The sequence below is a fragment of the Leptodactylus fuscus genome, chromosome 11 (genome assembly GCF_031893055.1).
Source record: "Leptodactylus fuscus isolate aLepFus1 chromosome 11, aLepFus1.hap2, whole genome shotgun sequence".
Taxonomy (NCBI): domain Eukaryota; kingdom Metazoa; phylum Chordata; class Amphibia; order Anura; family Leptodactylidae; genus Leptodactylus; species Leptodactylus fuscus.
The window spans coordinates 42,603,379-42,617,487 of NC_134275.1; positions in this window are offsets into that span (position 1 = coordinate 42,603,379).

Consider the following 14,109-nt stretch of genomic DNA (forward strand, 5'->3'; position numbering starts at 1 on the left):
TAAGCAGATAGGGTATCAATTTTTCAGGTCCCCATGTGGACTTGAAGGATGGAATCCCAAACGCTAGTTTGAACCTAGCATAAAATCTATAGATAGAAACAGCTGCGTCAGTTATACAAGGGGGCCCAAGCTGATCTTTCGCACTAGAGCCCATAAGCCTTTAGTTACACCCTTGGATGATATTTCTGTATGGATGGGCTGTTCCTTGAACTGACTAGTTCTGATTTTTTTGGATATATACAAGGCTTACCTGCCAGTTTTGTTTGTAGTCTGAACTGGAAGCATATATTATTATACTCAAGAGTCTCTTCTGATCTAGAGTATAATAATCAGAGGCACAGAGGGGAGGAAAAATAATATAGACATACCTACCTTCCCTCACCTCTCCAGGGCACTCTCATGGTACACATGGCGTCCTTTTTCCGAGTATTTTCCAGCCTCCTAGAGGACAGCTGAGGTCTGTGATTGGGCTTTAGATGTCATAGGGGTTGCTATGACATCTTGACAATTTGATACAAGACTGATGATGTTGACAAATACAGGAGTAGGCTGTGGCTGAAAGGGATAGATCTCTTCAGATGGCTGTATCTCAAGCTTTACACCACCTAGAACAGTTCCACTGTCATATTAAAGCTGAGATCTTGAACTCACTTTCAGGAAAGGATGCTGTATAAGTTACTGACTATCCTGTGTGTTCTTATCTGTGTGTTGTTGTAAAGTCTCAGTTCCAATATTAAAGACCATCTGGTAGTTTCTGGCATGACTGCATTACACTATACTACAGGTGCAGCAGAAGGTTCCACAAGGTGGTAGAGTTATATAGTTTGCTTGTTTAGCGACCACCTTGTGGTGTCAAAGGAGGGGCTGCAAACCCACATACCTTCTTGTGAGAACTATGACACCAAAGCGTTGGATGCAGATGAAGAGGAAGAAAATAAGCATGGGAAAGAGAGTGGTCAAACCGCTGGAACCTGCCAATGGCAGAAGTGTCAGGGATGGATCCCTTTGCCTGGACCAAACCACGTATGTTGAGTGCATAGTGCACAAGGTCAGGCCCTACAAGAAGTCCTGGTTCAGGGAAGGACAAGAGCAGGAATTCTTTCTGATCAGAACAAGAGAGAAAAAACTGAGAGCTAGTTGAAAAGAGACTGTTGAATGTTGCATTGCCTGCTGTTATGTGTATGTATATCAGTGTGCCGGTTGGGGGACCAGAAGAAGGGTACCATTTTTATTTGGCCAAGTTGGTGTGGCTGTTTGACATGTTGGGATTCTCGGAACAGCCAGTGGTAAAAGGGCTTAGTCTCACAGTTTGTACGCTTAGCCAAGATACGCGGCTATAGGTTGGTGCAAGAGGTGGCCAACATCGTAACCCTTTATCTGGAGAAAATGTAAGGAGGTGAAGGGTTAATCTCTGTAGTAAGTAGCCTAAGGGTGCATTCACACTACGGAACGCCAGCATGTATCACAGCCGTACATGCCGGCGTTACAGCAGGGCTGCCGGACACTTCCCATTCATTTCTATGGGAGCCGGCATGCGAGCGCTCCACATAGAAATGAATGGACTGATTTTTTTCCATTCATTTCTATGAGGAGTGCTCGCATGCCGGCTCCCATAGAAATGAATGGGAAGTGTCCGGCAGCCCTGCTGTAACGCCGGCGTGTATGGCTGTGATACACGCTGGCGTTCCGAGCATTCACATGGTGTAACGTCCCGCGAGATTTGGCACGTGTACGCCGCGTGACCCTTTGCATGCCGTACATGCTCCCATTGAGTTCAATGGGAGCGGGGAGTGTATGCGCCGCTGAATAAATGCACGGCCGCAAACTAGCGCGGTGCATACGCTCCCCGCTCTCATTGAACTCAATGGGAGCGTGTACAGCATGCAAAGGGTCACGCGGCGTACACGTGCCAAATCTCGCGGGATGTTACACCGTGTGAATGCTCCCTTAGGGTGCATTCACACTGAGTAAACGCTAGCTTATTTTGTAGAGTAAAATTACACTTATAAATTTTGCTATCCCATTGACTTCAATGATATTTTTTTACAAGTGTAAAAATACGCCTGTAAAAAATACGCCTGTAAACATACGCCTGTAAAATGTCATTGAAGTCAATGGGATAGCAAAATTTACAAGTGTAATTTTACTCTACAAAATAAGCTAGCATTTACTCAGTGTTCATGCACCCTTAGGGTGCATTCACACTACGTTTCCTGAGGGCTCGTTCACACGGTGTAACGTCCCGCGAGATTTGGCACGTGTACGCCGCGTGACCCTTTGCGTGCCGTACACGCTCCCATTGAGTTCAATGGGAGCGGGGATCGTATGCGCCGCGCTAGTTTGCGGCCGTGAATAAATGCACGGCCGCAAACTAGCGCGGCGCATACGATCCCCGCTCCCATTGAACTCAATGGGAGCGTGTACGGCACGCAAAGGGTCACGCGGCGTACACGTGCCAAATCTCGCAGGACGTTACACCGTGTGAACGAGCCCTGAAGCTTATTCTGAATGTAAAACACATTCAGAATAGGTGGCGTATAAAGCAGCTCCATTCATTTCTATGGGAGCCGGCATACGAGCGCTCCCCATAGAAATGAATGGGCTGCTTCTTTCACTGCGAGCAGTCCCATTGAAGTGAATGGGAAGTGCCGGCGTATACGGCAAGCTCTGCTCATGTCGTGCCGTACACGCCGGCACTTCCCATTCACTTCAATGGGACTGCTCGCAGTGAAAGAAGCAGCCCATTCATTTCTATGGGGAGCGCTCGTATGCCGGCTCCCATAGAAATGAATGGAGCTGCTTTATACGCCGCTTATTCTGAACGTGTTTTACGTTCAGAATAAGCTTCAGGAAACGTAGTGTGAATGCACCCTTAAGTAGAAATCTATAAGGCTGCGTTCACACTGAGTTTTTTTTAGTCAGGAATTTGGTCAGGAAACTGACTCAGATTCTGCCTCCTAAAAACGCCTCACCATACAGTCCCATGTGAACGAAGCCTAACATGTGAACGAAGCCTAAATGTCCATACTTGAAGTCTCTGCCCATCAATTTAGGAACAGTGTTTCCTTGGTGTTATGTTTGTTTGTGACCATTGTGTACCTGTTCGTAATAGAAAGTGATTTACATTGTGTTTCCTTTTTAAGCAATAGTACTACAGGAGTAGGGTTTTAATACACTCCATGATATGACATGACGCTGGGGGCTTGGTACACTGTACAATGAGCAATCCTTACAAGTTTCTGGGGATGTTGTACATAGAGCCGGTTTAGTTTGGTTGGTCCGCATCATTCTACGGAGCAGCAAAGACATCAAGAGAAGCCTGAGGCTTTGCCCATGAGTGTGACAGGGAGTGTCACCTGTGTGAACAGGGTGATACCCGCTAGCTCATGTGAGTGAACTTCGGGTAGTTGATCTTAAATGTGCTGTATCATGTGTGTTCTGACATGAGAGTAACGGGAGCTTAAAGAAGGAATTTTGCAGAAAGGAGCAACAATTCAGTATATTACCAAATGAATTAATGATACAAGTTTAGGTACGTTTTACTTGTACTTCCCATATCTCCTATATTTCCTGTATCGCAGAATCTTCATTACCATTTACAGAAATGTAAGAAAAAAATCTGGACACCTTGTCCCCTCCACTGCCTCTCCCTTCCCTCTGCCCTCTCACACCTTTCCTTCTAGAACAACAACCATGTTAGTTTACTTAGCTATCTTGGAAACTTCTCGTCTCCTATACCTTGCACTGCGCAGCCACCTCTACTTGTGTTTGCCAGTATATTAACCCCTTTGTGGATAGTCTCTTTTGGCCCCAAGTAACTGTTGTCTGTCAATGCATATTATGAACCGTAACTTAACATGTTTGTCTGAATATAAATGAACTAGGGCTTGTGTTTTTTTGCGGGACAATACTTATGCCGCCATTTTGGGAGACAAATATCTCATTGTAATGACATGTCGAAGTTTTGTTCAGTGGGCATCTGGGTGACCTCCACCACTAAAGCAGGTGGGCCGAGGTACGCTGCTGAGCACTGTGACCTTATGTTTTTCTTAATTTTTGATGAGTTCTGCTCCAGGAGCTTTTCTGTGTATGAATTCATAGAAAACCCCAAGCAGAGCAATTTATGGGTCTCTGCATTCAGATGCCCAACAAATAAAACTTCTGACTTGCCAGACGTTGTAAAACTGATAAGTGCCCTTTAGGAGACTTTGCCCATTGTATAATATCTGCCACATTCACTTCATGGCATCCCTATCTGAAGATAACTGTACTATAGTTAATACAGATTCACATCAAGTAATAATTTTACAGCCAATAATAACGTAACCCTTATATTCTGATAAGTAATATTTGCAGCAGATAACGTATCACATATACTATAATATGTAATATTCACAGCAGATAATGATGTATCCCATATATTTATAATAAGTAATATTAATATCAGATGTGGTACAGGGTCCCCACGAGGTTGCACGCTATTTTCCCTCAGGTGTCTCCTTTGTGTTGGAGATGTGGTCAAGAAGACGGTGACATGCTTCATATCTTTTGGTCCTGTCCTGCTCTGTCCTCCTTCTGGGATGGAGTCAAACGTGTCACCTTGCAACTCACCAATACCCCCCACCACTTGGGTCCGGCCCTGTTTCTTCTCAATCATTGCGAGTCCTCGGTGAAAGTATATAAACGTTCTCTGCTTCGCTTCTTGGTCCTCGCTGCCCGAGCGTGTATCCCGCTCTTCTGGAAGCGTGTAGAAGCCCCTCCTCTCTCCCTCTGGATTTCCAAGGTCAATGAGATTATGCGGATGGAAGAACTTACCTCTTTCCTGCAGGACACGACTGCTGCTTACTTCAAGACCTGGTTTTACTGGTTCCAGTTCCAGGGTACCGGAGAGTATCGGACGCTCCTGGGTTCTGGTCCTCTCTCATACAACTGAAGGCCTTCACTCTATTTGCAGATTTCGCTGGTACTTTCCGGTTTGTCTTCTGCTTGCTCTCCCCCCCCCCTTTTTTTTTTTTTTCTCTTTCTCTCTCTCTCTCTCTTCTTCTCTTCTCCCCCTTTCTTTTCTCTCCCATCTTTCTTTTCTACTCTCCTGCCATGGTTTGATACTTTTTCTTTTCTCCCTCTTTGTCCTTTAATCTGCTTTACTTGGTTTGTTCGGGGATTCTCCCTGATGATTCCGTGTTATTCGGTGTTTTTTCTTTTTCAATTATTTTTTGTCATTTTGTTTTGTTACATTGTCTTTGTACATCTTTGGGCGATGGTTGGCCCTGATGTTCACTGTTTTTGTGTGTTATAAAATTTGCAATAAAAACTTTGAATTCAAAAAAATATTAATATCAGATTATAACATATCCCATAAATTCTAATATGTAATATTCACAGCAGATAACGTAACCCATGTTTTCTAATATGTAATATTCACAGCAAATAATAACGTAACCCATATATTGTAATATTCACAGCAGATAATAATGTAATTTACTCAATGGATAAAGGACTAACAAAAAATTGTGAATATACTAAATGGGTACCCTCAAAAAGAAGTAAAGGTATGAAATATAGCTTTTATTTAAAACATGACGCCAAGCTCGAAGTAGTGCACACCACTGTCTCAAACAGTATTCACAACGTGCATTAAAAACAATAGCAGAGGAGAAGGTATATTAATGTCAATGTTGGGTAAACACCGTACTGAGTCTCTCCCAGTGTGTCCGAGACCTGTTCATACTACAGCTAAATCCCTCTCCCTTCTCACTCCTGTTACTCTCTACAGATAATTAAGACACAAGTAACTTCTCCTGATCTCTTAGGGGTGTACAAATTTGTTAGATATTGACTACGCTGATGATCTCTTACTGGGGTTTTTTCATATGTATTAAGAACCCAAACCTCACAGAATTCAGATCAAGAATTTCTGAAGACTAAGTGCATTATTGTATTGTCCGAACACCTAATAACCTGTGTGCAGCAAGTATTGCACTGTTTTCTGATCCAATTAGTCAGGCCCTCAACTAGTTAAAAGGGACCTAACTAGCGTTAGTTATGCGCCAACATCTAAACCAGAATGAACTGTTTCAATAGCCTAATTCCATAAAAAATGCCTAGTGCCTGAGTCTCTCAACGCGTTTCTCTAGTCACTACCTAGTTCATCAGGAGACTATTATTCAAGATTCACCGCAATAAACACAGAATTGCAGTCAAAACCACAGTTCCCGGGACCCTGATGATGGGTCCCAGTACTTGATAAAGGCCACCCAGGAGATAATAATGTAACCACAGCAGATAATAACGTAACTCCTATATTCTAATATGTAATATTCACAGCAGATAATGATCTATGCCGTATATTCTAATATGTAATATTCACAGCAGATAACGTAACCCATATATTCTAATATGTAATATTCACAACAGATAATAACGTAACGCATTTATTCTAATATGTAATATTCACAGCAGATAACATAACCCATATATTCTAATATGTAATATTCACAACAGATAACGTAACGCATATATTCTAATATGTAATATTCACAACAGATAATTACGTAACGCATATATTCTAATATGTAATATTTACAACAGATAACGTAACCCATATATTCTAATATGTAATATTCACAGCAGATAGTAACGTAACCCATATATTCTAATATGTAATATTCACAACAGATAATAACTAGAGATGAGCGAACAGTGTTCTATCGAACACATGTTCGATCGGATATCAGGGTGTTCGCCATGTTCGAATCGAATCGAACACCGCGTGGTAAAGTACGCCAAAATTCGATTCCCCTCCCACCTTCCCTGGCGCCTTTTTTGCACCAATAACAGCGCAGGGGAGGTGGGACAGGAACTACGACACCGGGGGCATTGAAAAAAATTGGAAAAAGTCATTGGCTGCCGAAATCAGGTGACCTCCATTTTAGACGAATAGTGGATTTCAAATCCGGGTCATATGAGAATGTGAACTTTGTGACTATGAGACAGGGATAGCTGTACAGGCAGGGATAGCTAGGGATAACCTTTATTTAGGGGGGAATGTTATTAAAAATAACTTTTTGGGGCTCTATCGGGTGTGTAATTGATTTTTGTGAGATAAACTTTTTCCCATAGGGATGCATTGGCCAGCGCTGATTGGCCGAATTCCGTACTCTGGCCAATCAGTGCTGGCCAATGCATTCTATTAGCTTGATGAAGCAGAGTGTGCACAAGGGTTCAAGCGCACCCTCGGCTCTGATGTAGGAGAGCCGAGGGTGCACTTGAACCCTTGTGCACCCTCAGCTCTGCTACATCAGAGCCGAGGGTGTGCTTGAACCCTTGTGCACACTCTGCTTCATCAAGCTAATAGAATGCATTGGCCAGCGCTGATTGGCCAGAGTACGGAATTCGGCCAATCAGCGCTGGCTCTGCTGGAGGAGGCGGAGTCTAAGATCGCTCCACACCAGTCTCCATTCAGGTCCGACCTTAGACTCCGCCTCCTCCAGCAGAGCCAGCGCTGATTGGCCGAATTCCGTACTCTGGCCAATCAGCACTGGCTAATGCATTGTATTGGCGTGATGAAGCAGTGCTGAATGTGTGTGCTTAGCACACACATTCAGCTCTACTTCATCGGGCTAATAGAATGCATTGGCCAATCAGCGCTGGCCAATGCATTCTATTAGCGTGAACTGAGTTTGCACAGGGGTTCTAGTGCACCCTCGGCTCTGCTACATCAGATTGCTACATCTGATGTAGCAGTGCCGAGTGTGCATGTGTAGTTGAGCAAAACTGACTAGGAATGCATTGGCCAGCCTTCGGCCAATCAGCGCTGGCTCTGCTGGAGGAGGCGGAGTCTAAGGTCGGACCTGAATGGAGACTGGTGTGGAGCGATCTTAGACTCCGCCTCCTCCAGCAGAGCCAGCGCTGATTGGTCGAGTTCCGTACTCTGGCCAATCAGCACTGGCCAATGCATTTCTATGGGGAAAAGTTAGCTTGCGAAAATCACAAACTGACAGGGATTTCCATGAAATAAAGTGACTTTTATGCCCCCAGACATGCTTCCCCTGCTGTCCCAGTGTCATTCCAGGGTGTTGGTATCATTTCCTGGGGTGTCATAGTGGACTTGGTGACCCTCCAGACACGAATTTGGGTTTCCCCCTTAACGAGTTTATGTTCCCCATAGACTATAATGGGGTTCGAAACCCATTCGAACACTCGAACAGTGAGCGGCTGTTCGAATCGAATTTCGAACCTCGAACATTTTAATGTTCGCTCATCTCTAATAATAACGTAACCCAGATATTCTAATATGTAATATTCATAGCAGATAATAACGTAACCCATATATTCTAGTATGTAATATTCACAGCAGATAACGTACAACCTCTGCCTCTATATGACACTGCCCTTTCTTAGGCTAGATTCACATCTGCAAATAACCTACAAATCCTATAGAAAGGACACGACTGGAAATTCCCAAACTATATAAAATATTATTTCAAATTGTATTAACCCCTTCCCGCCGATGGCACTTTTTGACTTCCTGACCAAGCTCGATTTTTCAAAACTGACATGTGTCACTTTATGTGGCAATAACTTTGGAACGCTTTAACTTACCAAAGTGATTTTAAGATTGTTTTTTCGTAACACATTGTACTTCATGTTAGTGGTAAATTTTGGTTGATATGTTTTGTGTTTAATTATAAAAAAAATTGGAAATTTGGTGGAAATTTTGAAAAATATGCATTTTATAAAGTTTGAAATGATGTGCATTACATACAGATAGTCAGACTGCCAAAATTATATCATAAATCACATGTCCCAGATCTCTGCTTTATGTCAGCATCAAACTTTAGGCGCCCTTTTAATTTTTACGGACATTATAAGATTTACAAGTGAAACAACAATATTCAAAATTTTCAAGAAATTTCCAAAACCCATTTTTTAAAGGGCCTAATCCAGTTATGAAAGCGTTTTGAAAGACCCTTGTATTAAAGCCTCCCATAAATCACCCCATTTTCAAAACTGCACCCCTTAAATAAGCCAAAACAACATATACCTAGTAATTTAACCCTATAAGTGCTTAACAGGAATTAATACAAAATGGAGGTGAAATTTTCAAATTTGAATTTATTTTACTAATATTTTCGTTTAGCCCTAGAATTTGCACATTCACAAGGGGTTAAAGGAGAAACCGCATCCCACAATTTGTTAGGCAAGTTCTCCCGACTACCATAGTACCCCACTTGTGGGTGTAAACTAATATATGGACGCACAGCGAGACGCAGGAGGGAAGGCGCGCCAAAGAGCTTTTAGAGGGAAGATCTGGCTGTGATAAGTTTCAGGAACCATGTCGCATTTACAAAGCCCTTGAGGAGTCAAAACAGTGGAAACCTCTAGAAAGTGACCCCATTTTGAAAACCGCACCCCTCAAAGAATTTATCAAGTGATGTAGTGAGCATTAGTAACCCCGAAGTGAATGTGTAAGCTGTGCGGAGTAAATTGGGCACACCAAATCCCATTCTATTTTCCCACTAGCTCCTATGACACGGACGGGGAAGAGGGGCATTCTGGGGGATCAGCGCTGGTGTCTTCTCGCTCTAAATATGGGGTGTCCCCTGAAAACGCTCGCACCGCTTACACATTTCCTTCTAGTCGCAGCCACTTATGTCCTAATGATTTGGCGACTTTTGGGGTTTTTGTCTTCACATTGTACAAGGTAGATTTTTATTTTTATTTTCTGGCAATGTGGCCATATGAGGGCTTGGTGTTTGTGGTATTAGATGTACTTTTCAATGCCACCATTTTGGGGCCTGTAACTTATTGACTACATTTTATTAACTCTTTCTGGGTGGGATGTAAAAGGAAACATCAATTCTGGCATTGCTTTTTAGCATTTTTTTTTTCCCGTGCAGCGTACAGCATAAATAACATGTTACCTTTATTCTGCGGGTCAGTACGGTTACGGCGATACCTCATTTATATGATTTTTTAATGCGTTGCTATTTGTGCAGAATAGAATTCAATTCAGGGAAAAAAATCTATTGTTTTTGCATCGCCATCTTCTGAAAGGCATAACGTTTTTATTTTTCGCTAGACAGAGCTGGTTGAGGGCTTATTTTTTGCGGGAAGACCTCTTCTTTTTATTGGTACCATTTTGGTTTTCATCTGACCATTTGATTACTTTTTATTGAACATTTTGTAAGGGAAAGGTGGTGAATAATCATTATTTTGTGCGGTTTTCTACTTTTTTTTTTACGACATTCGCCGTTCGGGTTAAATAATGTTTTAATTTTATTGTTCAGGTTATTACGGACGCGGCGATACCAAATATGTAATGTTTTTTTCTATTTTTCTTTATTATACATAATAAAACATTTTATATGGGGAAAAGGGATTTTTGGGGCTTTATTTATTTATAATTTATTTTAAACTTATTTAAACTTTTTTTATTTTGACTTTTTTTTCACTTTTTTTTTCTGTCCCCATGGGGGATTGAAGCAGTGATCGGCTGATCACTGCTTCAATAGAGATACTCTGCAATACACGTGTTACACGTGTATTGCAGTGTATAGGAAGCTGTCAGCCTGTGTAGACGCAGAGGCTGAAAGCTTCATTTACGGCAGGATCGGCCAGGCGCGAGGACGGGGTAAGTGAAGGGGCAGACCCGGGGTCACTGATCAGACCCCGGGCTGCCCCCTACGAACACCGGCACCCCCCGAAACCGGCACGGGGGGTGCCGATCGGCACCATATGTCACTGTAACCCCGAAGGTGCCGGTGGTCATGTTGATCACCGGCATCTCAGGGGTTAACACCCACGATCGGACCCGGTTCCGACCGCGGGTGTTACGGGGCATTGTCAGCCGTGTATTACGGCTGACACCCGCTGTGCATGGTGCGCACACAGTTTCTGTGTGCGCACCATGCATCCGCAGTAATAGTACGGCGGTTTGCGGGAAGCCCTTCCCTGCAGCGCCGTACTATTACGGCGAATGTCGGGAAGGGGTTAAAGGTAATTCAGTAACAAAAATATAAATATAGAAATACAAACAGAATAGGGTCACTGAATAAATAGTGTCCCCCTGAGCCATCTCTTCCTGTGTAAAACCACAGTAAACCTGTATAAATAGGTATAAGTGGGTAAATGGATAATGCACCAGATAGTATAAGTTATACAGGAAATATATAATGAGGGTAGCACAAAATGGATATAGTGCCTCTATGTATAAGTAATGAAAGTTATAATAAGTGTTTTTCACATACCCAAAACTACACCTCAAAGTAAACAGTATGCATACATACCCAGAGACATATTGATAGGTGTCAACAGATATGGTAACGCAGGACTACACAGGAGGAGGCTAGCAGAAACGCGTTTCCCTTCTGAAAATATAAGTCTCTTCAGAACCTGGAAAATAAAATTATTGCATATCCCATTTTTGGATGTTTTACTTATTTAGGACTTTTAGAAATCCTTGATTTTACAATGGAACAAGCCTATGTAGAACAATAAGGATGTAGTATTTAGTCTAAAAGCTACTAAAAAGGAAACCTAAGCATATACTAAAAACCTATACGAATAATAATATATGGTAGAAGCCATAGACTAGTACCTTGTCAGACGACGGCTCTCCACATTGTCTCCTGTATCAGAGTTAAACAGCAGTCGTGAAGTTTTCATATCAGCATAGCCGCCAGACTGCCTCATTTCTCCTTTAGAATTCCCTTTCACAATCATTTGTTTAACAAGCCAAGGTAAGAGGGTGGGAATTGCACTAAAATTTACTACATTCAACTTCTTGAAAAGAAATGTATACGGTCACAGAAAATGGCAGAACCTAATTGTGCATTGCTTTACCTTACAATTTTTTTCTTTTTTAACTTTTTTTCAAGTCATTTACATTAAAGGGGTTATCTGGTTTCTAACATTGCTGGCCTATTGATAGGGGTACGACACCTCCAAATCACAAGGTAGAGCCTCGCTGCTCAATATCCATACACAAATGTAGCAGCGGGTGTAGGGACTGCAGTTCTGTCCCATTGAAGTCTATTCCTTGGCCGTGCTGCCTCAATATCGGTGATCTGCGGTGTTCCGGGTGTTCCTGAGGATAAGGCCATCAGTCTTAGAAACGAGAAAATCCCTTTTAGAACATTAGCTTTGTTTCGACACCCTCAGTCCCTATGCTCTGCAGAATGTGGCTTTGTCTGCTTTTCTTTCTTGATGGAAGTCTTTTATTATATTACCATGAGTTCTATAGGTGGAAATCAAGGATACCACACACCACTGATATAAGTGATTTGATAAAGGAAAGAACATAAAGAAGAATTTAAGCACACTATAGCTAACTCACACTCCAAGGTATACCGGCAAATCACAGATGATGGGAACCAATGGTTTGGGTGGCTCAGAATACTTCACCACTTTACAGTTTTCCACACCCATTCCACCCACTTTTCTTAAAGGGGTAATCCCATGAACATAACCATTTTTAAATTTGTAGATCATTAAAAGTTAAACATTAATTAACAGTAATTTAACATTTTGCAGAGATTTAAAGATTTTCTGTAACTATCTCATGGTCACCGTCTTGTTGTCTTGATCAGTTGCCAGTGGATACGACTATGAAGGCAGGACCTTTCTAAGGTCAGAAAATCACCTGTGATTTCCTTATTGTCACCGAGTTATCTTCTCATACATGTAGTCTGCCTGCCTGATAACCCGGCTACAATAAGAAAATCATGGCTGGGTTCCTGACAAGTCCCAAACCATAGAAAGTTTCTGCATTTGTTGTTGTATCCATTGGCATCAAGACAACAGTCACCACTAAAATATTAAAACTCTGCAGAATTTTTAACTGCTTATATTTGCAAAACTGTTTAACTTTTCACTTTCTACGAATATAGATATGATTATGTTCCTGGGAATACCCCTTTAATGTACAGCGTACACATGCCTGTTTGTCACTGGTTTGGACTTTGATTTTGCACCTTTTTTTTATCAAACACCAGGACATTTTAGCAAACTTACAACACAGCTAATGCAGCTAACAAAGAGACAATTGACGTTAGAGGATTATTAAGAAGCAATTTTCAACCCCTTACATATGGTTATAGGAGCTGTCAGTCAATAGCTATACAGTGGTTAAATATTTGGTTGTGAAAGGCTATAGCCACTTCTTACAGTACATTGAAACTTCTACCATAAGAAAGGACAATATGTATCAGTTAGCCATACACATTAGTGGGTTCGACATGGATCTAATGTGTATGGTCAACTTTAGATGTGCAAGAACATCTTCCTTTTCTGCAACCTTGGAACGCTTTATATATTTAGCATATTCTGCGCCAAATGCTAAATATAAAAACTTTAGCATATGACAGTTTTTTTGAACCAGTTTGGGTTTTAAGAGGTTATATTACAGTATATTAGAATAAAAAGGATTGTGCTACTTTTTCAGGAAAAAGTATATTGTATGTAACCAGTGCCGCACCTCCCATAAGGCGACCTGAAGCGACCGCTTCAGGCGGCGCTACGTCAGGGCCCCAGGAAGGGTGGCATTTTTGATTACCTAAGCCAGTCCAGGACAAGCTGTCCTAGAATGGCTTAGCACCGAGCGGTGGATTGGGGAGGCCGCTGAAGCAGCGCTGCCCAGCAGCCTCCCCTCACGCACAGGCAGAGAGCAGGTCCTCTCCCTGCCTGCTCTCTGCCTGTGAACGCCGCTAAGCCCTGCCCCCCATTTGCTTCGCCCCGCTCCCTTCGTGCTCCACTCCGCCCCCTCCTCCTGGGGGGGGGGGGGGGGCGGCTTTCTGTAGTTCGCCTCGGGCGGTGAAAGAGGCAGGTTCACCCCTGTATGTAACCGCATCAAAATACAAAGTATAAAGTGAACTCTGTTCCTATACTTTATTAGGGAATATTCAGCACAATGGGGAAGATTTATTCAGACCAGCCTTTTTTGTATATGCTATGCTGATGGAAGATGCACCCGATTTACCATGAGGTGCATTCCCTATAAACAAGGTGCTACCTTCACCAAGCCTTCAGACCTGCTCTGAAATCTACACAATCTCCTAGCTGGCATAGATTTCAAAATAATTTATGCTAGTTTTATGGCATAAATGATTA